General features: G+C 44.6%; 1 long non-coding RNA gene across 2 annotated transcripts in view; it reads left to right on the top strand.

Moving 5' to 3' along the window:
- Positions 1-858: 858 nt before the first annotated feature.
- The window catches only part of LOC146425288 (uncharacterized), a 234,035-nt gene continuing 227,827 nt past the window's right edge, over positions 859-7,066 (top strand). Inside the window, exons 1-3 of one of the 2 annotated variants that reach the window (XR_014846571.1) lie at positions 859-1,061; positions 2,301-2,398; positions 4,567-6,284. This is a non-coding gene — a long non-coding RNA (uncharacterized LOC146425288). Of the gene's footprint in view, positions 1,062-2,300; positions 2,399-4,566; positions 6,285-7,066 lie in introns of those variants that run through there. The other variant, XR_014846572.1, reaches the window with a different exon arrangement.

The raw sequence follows: 7,066 nt of genomic DNA, 5'->3' as shown, positions 1-7,066 counted from the left end.
ATATACTGTTACAATTGCTTATATTTACTACTCACTACTTCATTAGTTAAGCACAAAAGTTACAATCTGCATTCCATTGCATTCCATTCTCACACTTTCAGGGTTCCTCCTCATTCTTCTTAATTGCAAGTTCCCCCCCCCCCGGTACTTCCCACGGTACTTTCCCAGAGCTCAAGGGCACTCTGTCCCTGGGCTCCTGTCCTGTCAGCATGCCCCGCACCCATCTTACTGCTGCGGCCTGTATGGCCCACTTCAGCTAACACTGGCTTTGCTTGCACAAGCCTTCTAAGGATTCGTGACCGTGATCTTGAAGCCATTCTGTAACACAAAATTAATCACACAAGGTGGTAAACTCATGTAGAAGTACTCAGCCTGAGTATACATTTCATAAGCTCTACATTTTTTATCCACAAAACTAATGAGCCTTCCCCAAGCTTTGGGTATAGAGGTCTCCAAAGGTTATTTCCCTCATTTTTTAAACATTGAAAATCAAAGTTAGGTGGGCCCTCTTCCATGACTGGAATATAATGGGGGGGGACACGACAGACACACACAACATGATGCTTGAAGAGAAAAAGCAGTTCAATGCATGGCACACAGATAATCAGATTTTTGACGTCCAAAAAGAACTGAGTTGTTGCCAAAAAGATACAAAAATTCTGAGGGAGGCCAGCCAATCATACAGGAATGAGATTATGGTTATGACCTGTCATACACTCTCTAAGAGAGTGATGAAAAGGCAAAGGTTTAGCACTGCATAGATCCCTTTCAGCATGCTATGCTGGCTCCTACTTGCATGTCCACATACCAGTTTATATTCATTAAACCTAACACAGTAATACTCTTCCCTCCAGATGACTATCCCTAGCAGAAAAAGAGATATTCACCCCCCTATATGCAATAGCTCATGCATGGAAGTCTGGTCTGAACAGTAATGGAGTCTGACAACATGTTATGAAGCAAAACTTTATTGAGGCAGTGAGAAAGATGAGCAACAATGCACCCAAACAGCAACTCTCCTGATAGCCAACATGGGATCATAAGTGATGTCACAGCTCCAGGTATCACTTCCACCCCTTGATTGTCTCAAATCTTCACTTGATGTGGAGTTATAGGCTAGGGTGTTATTTTGGCAGGTCATTAGCTCTATAATAGACTAGGTGAGACTGGCGTTCCAACACCTGTGAGGTATAAGTTACATAGTCAGATGTCAAAAGCTGGTGCGTCGTGAGATGGGTACCATAGAATCACCTTGATCAAATACCAGTTGCACAGGCATCTGGGAGGTGATTACTATAGCATTTTCCCAATCATTATGAGAGAAGCTGCAAAAAAGATTACAGTTTGGGGTTAGCATCTGCTTATATCTAGTGGCCCCCAGCCTGTGTTGGGGAGTGTCCTAGGTTGCAATATAGATGTATTTAAGTATTCTATTACCACCAGCTGTGGGCCGTTAGCTGTTATCAGCTGCTAATGACCCACCCCGGATGACAGACAATGGGCCATCAGGGACCCACCGTGTGACTCATGGACTTATCTCATCCCATTGTGGGATGTTCTGCCCAGGAGGGAGGAGCCAGGTGTTCCCACCTGGATATAACCTGGCCTTGGAACTGCCTGAGCTAGCCCTGTCTACTGGGTTCCCAGAGGACAAGAGCTACCACTGGACCTTCAGCTGGAGACCAGACCTTCACAGGATCACCGCTTGAACTGAACTACTTCAGTTGGACTGCTACCACCACCCTAACCGGGTGTCAGTTTGTATCTGACTTTGTCAGTGCTTTTTCCTTGTATTATTTCACTTATTTTTACTTTCAATCTTGACTTGTGATCTCCCACTGGTTTGTTTTCAAACCAACACAGGGAGTTGCTTTACCATGACTGGGAAAATGTTTTACAACACAATCTAAAACACAATCCACAGTTATGAAATAAAACATAAACCATTACAATAAACAAAATTCCAATAAGTACAGCCAAAATATTTTGACAGGTCCTCTGCAATCTGGAAACCAAGAGGTAAGTCATTACTAAAATTTGCCAGTTTTCCAATTGGCGTTTTCAATTGCCACCTGATGCAAGGGCTTTAGTTGTTCCCAGTTTTTCTTAAAGTTGGTTTCAATGTGTTGATTTTGGTTGACATAGACACAGAAGGCAGTATTTGCTACTGTGCAAATGTCACCTTGCACAACCAGAAAGTACTCTAAGGCCACACATTTCTGAAAGTTAGTCTGTCCTACTTGAGCGACTTCTTGCTGCAGTGCTTGGATGGCATCTGTTATGTTTCCTATATTTTCCAGGGTAGCAGAGAGGTTGATGCTCACTTTCTGCAGCTTGGAGACCCCCTAGCCAAGGAAGGAAGGTCTGGGAAAACTGAGAAAGGCATGGACATCCTGAGGTAAGTCTAGCAAAAGGTCATGAAGATGATTAAGGGATTGGAGCAACCATCATACAAGGAGAGGCTAAGAGAACTGGTACTGTTTAGCCATGGTAAAATCTGGGGAGGTGTGTGTGTGATCTTACCAATGTGCATTAATACATACACAAGTTTTTGATTAATATGTATGAAGTAACCAAGAGTCCCTTCTGACATGGTTGGCCAAGTTGTGTCATTAGTGCAGTGACTCAAATGAGCAGAGTGGGTCTAAGCAAAAACAAAATTTCATGCCACTGGTTGCTACTGAACTGAATTTTAATAACTTCTACTATGCCAGCAATAAACCACTTCCTGGGCCATTGCTGTTTCAACTATTTCAAACTCAGTAATCATGTAAGGCATTTCTAAAAAATTGGAAGTGAAAAGTTAGAGTTGCCATAGCTGCCATGTAAGGATCCTGTCTCTTTTTGTTCAGTAATGCAAAAAATTACTGTGGATTTTATGTCAATATTTTGTATGCAGTTATCACTGTATGATATCTCTTCCACAGCCTAACTTCTACCCAAATGGCCAAAAGGTTCTATAACCCATTTCAGTTTTGTCATACAAAAGTCAGGTCTAATACATTTTCTTCGCCTGCGTAATGCATATTTATTTGGGTGATGTAACCTCACACAATGCTTGAAAGACAAAGTTCTTTACTTCATTAAGCAACTTCTAGGCAATAAGGCGGGTGAAAAATTCCCTAGTCTGCCAAACTCAAAGACTTGTGCCCAGTGTGGCAAAGTCCAGCTGGGGGCTAGTGACTTGTGGGGCCTCTCAGGGATGAGTATTGGGGCCAATATTGTTTAAGGTCTTCATTAACAACCTGGATGATGGGACAGAGGGCACTCTCAGTAAGTTTGTGGATAATGCCAAAAGGCAGAAGTGGCCAGTCAATATGCTGGAGGGCAGGGCTGCTGCTCTTCAGGACCTGGACAAGGTGAAGAAATGAGCTGACAGGATTTCAACAAAAATAAGTGCAAGGTTTTGTACCTGGGCTGGAATAATCCCATGCAACAGTACAGGCTGTGGACTTACTGTTTATGAAGCAGCTCTGCAAAAAAAGGACTTGGGAGCCCTAGAGTACAAATTGAACACATCGGCAGCATGCCCTTGCAGCAAATGCAGCCAAGCACACCCTGAGCTAAATTTTAGTAAAAATGTAGCCATCAATTCCAGGGAAGTGCTCCTTCCCTTCTATTTGGCACTTGTAAGAACATATCTGGAGTATTGTGTCCAGTTCTAGGCTCTCGAGTATAAGAAGGTGTTGTGGGGTAACGCTAGTAGGCACGTAAGCACCACACAACCGCTTGCTCACTGCCCAATCCCTCACCCAGTGGGACAATGGAAGAGGAAAGGAAGGAAATTTGTGGATAGGGATGAAAACTGTTTAATATGAGAAGGAGAAGTGGGAAAAGAGAGAAAGAAAACAAAGCAAGTGATGCAAAGGCAGAAAGAAAACAAGGCAAGTGATGCAAAGGTAATCACTCACCACCTCCCACAGGCAGACCAATGCCCAGCCAGTTCCCAAGTAAAAGATGGCTTACTTCCCTAAACTTTTCATTGCTCAGCATAGTGTTATATGTCATGGAATACCTCTTTGATTAGTTTGGGTCATCTGTCTGGCTGTGTCCACTCCCAACCTCTTCTGCACCCCCAATCTATTCACCAGGGGGGCATAGTGATAAACAGAGAAAGCCTTGATACTGTGCAAACACTGTTCAGCAATAGCTAAAATATTATTGTTCTATCAGCATTTTTTTGGTCAAAAATCTCAAACAGCACCATATGAGCTGCTATGAAGAAAATTAACTCCATCCCAACCAGACACAGTACAGAAGAATATTGACATAATGTATGGAGCAAGTTCAGCAGAGGGCCATCAAGATGGTTAAGGGGCTGGAGAATATGATGTACAAGGATAAGGCTGAGAACTGGGCCTGCTGTAGTGCTGTTGAAGCCATGCTGATCTAAGAATATGGACAAGGCAAGGTTTGTAGGGAAACGTAAAACTCGTACACTTGAAGTAGATTGACAAACAGATAAGGTCTAGGGTATGCAAGTCCTCTTATTACATCAACTGATGGAGCTGAAGACATACTGCCTTTCTCTATAAACCTCAACTCATATACACATTCATTTCACAGTGACTCCACCACTTCCTTGGACAGTCCGTTCCAATGCTTAACAACCCTTTCCATGAAAAAATTCTTCCCGATGTCCAACCTGAACCACCCCTGGCGCAGCTTGAGGCTATGTCCTCTCGTCCTGTCACCAGGATGTGACTCCATGGGAGGCCCATGGAGCGAGGAGCCAAGGCTGGAGCAGCCTGTCCCTGAAGGACTGCACCCCCTAAAAGAGTGACCCACCCTGAAGCAGTTTGGGGAGGACTCACATTGCAGCAGTTTGCAGACAACTGTTGCTCATGAGATGGGCTCACGTCAGTTCATGGAGAACTGTCTCCCTTGGGAGGGACCCCACTGAGCAGCAGGAGAAACAACAGGTGATGAACTGACCACAACCCCGATTCCATGTCTCCCTGTGCCGCTGGGGTAGGAGGTAGAGCTGGGAAGGAGGCAGGGGTGGGGGGAAGGTGTTTTTAAGGGTTAATTTTACTACTTCTTATCCTGCTCTGATTTTGTTAGTAATAAATTCACTTCATATCTCTAATTTGAGCCTGCTTTGCCCATGATGGTATTTGATGAGTGATCTCTCCTGGTCCTTATCACAACCCATGAACCCTTCGTCATATTTTCTCTCCCCTATCCAGCTGCAGAGGGAAGTGAGAGAGTGGCTGTGGTGGGTGCCTGGCATCCAGCCAGAGTCAACCCACTACAAGCCTCCTTTCAGGTGGTTGTAAAGAGTGATAAGGTCTCCCCTGAGTCTCCTTTTCTCCAGGCTAAACACCCCCAGGTCCCTCAGCCACTCCTCATATGACTTACTCTCTAGACCCTTCACCAGCTTTGTTGCCCTTCTCTGGACTTGTTCCAGCACCTCAATGTCCTTGAAGTGAGTGACCCAGAACTGGACACAATTATAATTCCTTATGTCCAATCTAAATCTACCCTCTTTCAGTATAAAACCATTATACCTTGTCCTGCCACTATAGGTCCCAGGGAAAAAGAAAAAAAAAGAAGAAAAAGAAGAAGAAGAAGAAGAAGAAAAAGAAAAAGAAAAAGAAAAAGAAAAAAAAGAAAAAGAAAAAGAAGTGATTCTACAGCAATCAGTCACCACCCAATGCCCATCCAGTCTCTGAGAAATAGCTATCTTGGAAAAAAATCCCCCCCTCCACTTTATTGCTGAGCGTGACATCATATGGTATAGAATATCACTGTCCATTTACCTCAGCTGTCCCAGCTATGTCTCCTCCCAACCTCTTGCCTACCCCTAGCCAAGTCCCTGGGATGGGCAGAGCAACAGAGACCTTGATGCTATGCAAGCACTGTTCAGCAATAGCTAAAACATTAGTGTGTTGTCAACACTGATTTGGTCACTAATCCAGAACACCCCACCATATGGGCTGCTATGAAGGAAATTAACTCCATACCAACCGGACCCAGTACACCCAACCTGCATACATTTCTGTACCTATGATTGACGTGAGCCCACTTCTGCCCTGTTTTATCGTTCACAAGATTTTCCTTGTACCCATCGCACTGCGCCCTTTGCTTGCCAACGTGGACCACTACTTCCTCATTTGGCAGTGGGTCATCATCTCCTTGCCTCATCATTCATAATTTAAAGTTCCTCTCACCAGGTTGTGCACACTGTTGGCAAAGATGCTCTTGCCCTCTTTCTCAGGTGGATCCCATCTTTCCCCAGCAGTCCTTGATGCTCAAAGAAAGTACCATGGTAGTAAAAGCCAAATCCCTGTTGAGTATACCGCCTTTGAAAACAATCCACAGGATCCATCCACTCTTCAGGACCTTCTCCTTCACTGGCAAGATGGAAGGGAAAACCACCTGGGCTTTCATGACTTTGACCCTGGCCCCCAGAGCCATATCATCACTCTTGCTACCTTCCAGATCTCCCCTGGAAGTATTACTGGTGCCCACATGGATAAGCAACAAGGGATAATAGACTGCTGAGGGGCAAACAAACCTTGGCAGTCTCTCCACAGTGTCCCAGATCCAAGCCTCTGGCAAGCAATAAACTGCCTCAGGCAGCAGGTCAGTTAGCAGATAGAGGCCTCTGTCACTCACAGGAGAGAGTCTCTAACTACTGTCACTTGTTTGTTCCTCTTGGAGTCAATGCATGGTTAGAGTCTGGCTGGCCCTCATATTTCTCCAGACATGGCTTTCTTTCCATCATGTCCTACCAAGGCATGGAACCTATTCTGCCATTGCATATCTGCAGGTGGAGAAGCAGCCTTCCTCCTGTTGCCAGAAGTCATAGGCCTCCAGCCTTCTACCCCACAGGAGTCTCCATTTGCCACTCAAACACAATATCCGCCTTCTGTGCAGTTAGGTGTTTGAACTTTCATCTCTGCAAGGTCTCTGTGGAAACTCTGTGTAGGACCTTAAGGCTTCTCAGTCAAGTTATAGGTTTGGGATATGGTAACAGACAGCAGACCAACAGCTTTAGATTTACTGTTATTTCAGAATAGCAGCACAGTAACAAATGCAAATCATCAGTACAGTAAACCAT

Source organism: Lichenostomus cassidix, chromosome W, assembly GCF_008360975.1.
Source record: "Lichenostomus cassidix isolate B80296 chromosome W, HeHo_3.0, whole genome shotgun sequence".
Lineage (NCBI taxonomy): Eukaryota > Metazoa > Chordata > Aves > Passeriformes > Meliphagidae > Lichenostomus > Lichenostomus cassidix.
This window is presented reverse-complemented; position numbering and strand designations above follow the sequence as displayed.